Genomic DNA, 5000 nt, shown 5'->3' on the forward strand with positions numbered 1-5000 from the left:
TAAATCACTCTGGAGCTCATGTTAACATTTCATCTCATCAAGACTAACACCATGCATGTCAAGCAACAGATTTACGATTCCTCTTTTCGGGGGTCTTAGGACGTTTCCTGAAAAGAAGGATGTAATTTGGTGCCAAGTCTGGAGATTCAAAACGTATTGCTTGTATAACAGTCAGCTGACCGTGTTCTTCTTCTGTTCCTTTAGAGGTTGTAGTCGAAGAAGAAGAAAGTTGTAGCAGGACGTGTGGAAGTTCTTCCTGCGATGGGACTATTGCACCACATGTATCATTATATCGTATCCAACAGCTGGAATTACTTTGCATATTAAGCTTTTACAAACAAACATGTGATTATCTCTTAAAGATGAAGTTGTTGTATATTTAACTACTCGACAGTATAAAGAGGAGCTGAAAGCTGCATTACTGAAACGCAGCTGTTACTCATTAATAACATTAATAACCATTTAATGCTTTTGTTTTCTCTTATTCTTCTTTTGTTTTGGGAGTTTTATAGGAACTGTATTCTGAAAGGATCATAATAACGACTTCCTGTTTCTGATAACACGTCTGCTTTTACTTTACATTATGGTATTGTTCCTCCTGAGTAAAGGTGTGTGCTTTACAAATAACCTTGACGACATGAAGGAACTCATTTAGTCTCAAAACTGCACCATCAGCTTTTAAAATGAACAATTCATGAACCCTTAATTCCTGAAAAGCTCATGTTTTGCAGAAACAAGCTTTTAATCTCATCTGCAATATGTGGCACGTCACGTGGCTGCTGGAGAGTCCCTGTGAGTGAGAGTGTGTGTGTGTGGGGGGGGGGTGAGGGGGGCTTTGTGCGTCTGTTTGTCTGTCTGATAACCTCCACTAGCATCCAACGGCTCATTGGCCACAGTTTGCAGGGGGGAGGAGGAGAGGGGAGGAGGTGCGCTGCCCTGACAGGGAGGGGCTGCAAACCACAGACAAATTACACTCCCTCCCCTCACACAGCTGGTCGCATAACAAGGAAAAACATCCTCCTCCATCGAGTGTGCCGGGCAGGAGGATATGATACAAGCTGCAGAGTCCGACCCCCCCGCTCCCCTTCACTGCGGGTTTAACTGCTCTCAGTTTTTCCTTTCTGTAAAAGTGTACGCTTAAACGACTCTCTGACTTCCTCCTGACACCTGCTCCGACGGGCTGAACAACCAAAGTGGGAAGTATTTCCTCTTCACTCCCGTGCTCTGGCACGGCCGTGCAGAAGTGGTGGCCGCGGCAACATCTGGCCAGAAAACTGCTGAGTTCTGCAGTTTGTCTTCAGCGCTGGCGAAGTCTGTGGGCCCGTTTTACATTTCTGGAAAACCAACACAGACCAAAGTGGTTGCCCTGACTTCCCCCCCCCCCCCCCCCCTGCTCTCTCCGAGGGAAAAATGCAGCGAGGAATTCTCTTTTTCTTTTCTTTCTCCAAAAAAAAGCTCTGGAATCAGACAAGTTGTCTAAAAACAGAAGAAGGGGGGGGGGGGAAGCTTTGAATGGGGAACAAACAGATGAAGGAGCGAGAGGAGAAAAAAATATCACTGGAGGGCAATTATCTGGGCTATTTCTGGAAGACTGCTTTTCCATCCTCCAGTAGGGATGGAGGGAACAGGGAGGGTCTGTTTGGCAGCTGGCTGAAGGAGGTGGAGGGTGGAGAGACAGAAGGAAGGGGGTAGAAAAAGAAAGAAGGATAAGTGAATGAGTGCACGGGACGTCTGAAAACTTAAGGCTGTCCAGTACAGTGAGTACAGCAGGGCTCTGAAGGGCCGAGTTAGCACAGAGTGAAAGGCCAAAACAAGGAGTGGGAGGAAGGGATGGATGGGCGGAGGTGAAAGGAGTGACGTAAAGAGACAAAGATAACAGAGGGACAGACGCCAAGAGAGAGAAGTGCTGCAGACCGGCCTCTACCGAGCTCTGAAGTGGAGTTATCAGCTCGTAGGACACGAAGTAAAAGTTCATGTTTCAAGGCAAAAAAGGAAACTTTACAAATGGATGATGTAGCAGAACGTACATGTCTATCTCTTGGTTTACAATGAGATAAAGATCAGCCAGGAGATATGTGAAGAAGCGGTTTAGCTTCTTTTAGCTTGCTGTTTTGGGTTTAACGGCCTGATAGCTGTAATAACCCAACAGTACACTCAGCAGCAAACAGCTGATAGACACAGTGAGCAACTAGCTGGTGAACATAGTGGAGCATTTAGCAGATAGAGAGCCGGATGTCTCTCTCAGGGTTTAAAAGCCAAACCGGAGCGATTTAAAACGTGAGTGTTACATCCAGAAGTTTGGAGACTAATCAGATGACAACCGACTGTGGCAAGATTCTATCGCCCAAAAGAAGATCTTGGGTTCATGTAATCTACTAAATTAATGGGAAATTAAATCCCCTCTGACCTTTAAAGACAATAAGAAGTAAAGTAAGAGGTCAGCCGAGGCCCACAAGCTCTAACGGCTTTCAGTTTACTCAAAGTGCTCTCATCAAACTCGCCGCTCCGTCGTCACACCGATTCTGCTCATTTTGAAGTCCTGTGATCAAACTTGTCGGGAGTGAAGTGACACAAATGTACACCATGTTTTCTTTTTTTTTTAAGTGCAAACACTTCAGCAGAGAAATCAAGAGAAGAGATGAAAGAGACAAAACTGGGAGGAGAAATAAAAACGACAAGAAGAAGACGACCAGAGAAGCAAAGAACTCGTTAGCGAGTTGCAAAAGCCCAAAGCAAGAGCAGACCTGATGGTGCAGAGCGATACAGCAGGCCTGTAGCTGCTGCTGAAGGCTTTTAACTGAGAGACGCGGCGAGGATTAGAAGAGTAGGCGAGATAATAAGAGGACAGGCGGAGGAGAGAGAAGGAGGTCAGAAGAACAAAACCAGATAAAAAGTGGGATGAAGAAGACACGGACAGAGAGGAGAGAGAGAACGCGGACGGGAGAAAGAGAGGAAATAGAGGGGAAAGAACAAGAAAGCAATAAAGAGACGCTGAAAGAGGAAACGGAGGAAAGGTGGAGAGAGGTAAATGGGGGGGAAAGGTAGAGATGGAGAGTGAGGGCACTTTACTAAAGTGAGGAGATGATGGTAGCAAGACGAAGAAAATTGGATTGTTTTTTAAAGTGTAGGAGACAAACAGGTGAAGCTGGGAACATCTTAAGACTTCTCACACAAACGTGTGCAAACTTTGTACTTTTGGCGGGTTTGAACTTTGACGATGAGTCTAAGTGAGGACTGCACTTCCCAAAATGCTACTAAATCATGAATTTGTGTGTGTTCTTGTGCCAAAACAGATTTTAATTCATGCTGCAGTTCGCAAAAGAAAAGGCAAAGAGACGGGAAAGGCTGTCAAGAGTTTCCGAAATGCACAAAGTCTAATGTGTTTGCAGGTGATGTAGGTCAAGCTCACTTAATAATCAGATTCTGTGTTGAATTAAGTTGAAATAAACAAGCGCATCATGGAGTTATTTGGCCGTCTAAAGGTCGGATCCTTCAGGGGTGCAAGTTAAATATAAAAAAAGGTTTGTTCATTTTTGTCACGGGGCAACACTGGCTGGCAACAGAAGGAGGGCAAAGTGGAAGAGAGAAACTCCAGGCTGATCTTCAGAGCTCCACGCCGAGCATCTACACGAGCAAACCCTCGAGCGGAGCACTGGGAGCAGCCAGGAGCCTGGAGGAGGAACCGGGAGAGGGAGGGGAGGCCGGAGCAGCACAATGCCTCAGTGTAGCCCCTCAGCGAGGCCTCGAAACAAGGCACAATGGCTGCACTGTCAGCAGGCCTTCTCCTGCACTTTCATAGGTCTCCCTGACACCAGGCCTCTCCTCTTTTTCAATAACCAGCACAACAACCTTTTCAGGAGCCGGAGCAACGGTCTGCCCGTCCACCGGCGCTCTGAAAGAGACCATTCTGCGCTCAACGGTCGCCGTTTCAGATGCTTTTGGTCTTTCTTCTGATTCTTCATAGCAGTACTACACTGACATGCTCTGAGAGAATGGGGGATTATCGCCATCGTGTTGCACGCTAGGCCGTGGGGCATGTTCCTGCTCCTAATGGCTTGTGGGTAGAGCTACTGAAAACTGAAAAACCGCAGGGGTTGAAAACATTGTTGTGCATTCAACGCGAGAAAGTGCAAAGTTCAGCGATTTCTGGATAAATGGATGGAGCGAGTTCCCATTCAGGAAGAGAATGAATGATTCACAACAATGACGCCAATGAATGATTCATTGACGAGACAGGAATGCACTTTAAAGATTCAAACAGGTCGAACACTTCGGCAGAGAGCGTCCATTCTTAAAAAACACCAGGCAGGCCTTGTGCCTCTTCAGACGGATCAAAGCCAAAACATGAAACTGGAGATGGCTCTTCATTCATGAAGCATGTCGGCTGTCCAAGGAAGAGATTTGCCATTCTGGCAGAAGCCATTAGCCAACTGGAGCGGCTCAAATCCAGCAGCCTCTTAGCTCGGTCTTAGTCCACTGTTGTTGTTGTTGCTTTGGTGTAATCCTGGCGGCTGCTTAAAAACTTTAAAATACTAGAGTCAAAGTATGCATCAAGATGCAAGAGTTTATAACCTCCTGAAACCTTGATTGGGTCGAGTCAGATGTCTGAGAGGACTCCTCTTTCATGCTTTTAGGTTGTAGACAGGCTTCTTGTTTTGTTCATGAAGAACTAAACGCTGTGCAATGGTTGACAATCGAAAGGGCAGCAAGAGACGAAGATACCTCCGAGCAACAAGAGGGTAAGAAAAGAAGAAATCAGCAGGCGCTGGTGAAAGAAAACTGGAAGCTTTACATCAACACGTGTGCAGATTTCAATACAAACAGGTTTTGGTAGGAATTGCATTTATATAAAAGAGCTTTCTAGTCTTTATAACCACAAAAAGCTATTTTACAACACAAGTCGGCATTCACCCATTTAACACACACATTCATACTCTTGTGGCAGAGGCTGCAATACAAGGTGCCACCTGCGAACACACACACACACACACACACACAGT

Source organism: Cottoperca gobio, chromosome 22 (genome assembly GCF_900634415.1).
Source record: "Cottoperca gobio chromosome 22, fCotGob3.1, whole genome shotgun sequence".
Classification (NCBI taxonomy): Eukaryota; Metazoa; Chordata; class Actinopteri; order Perciformes; family Bovichtidae; genus Cottoperca; species Cottoperca gobio.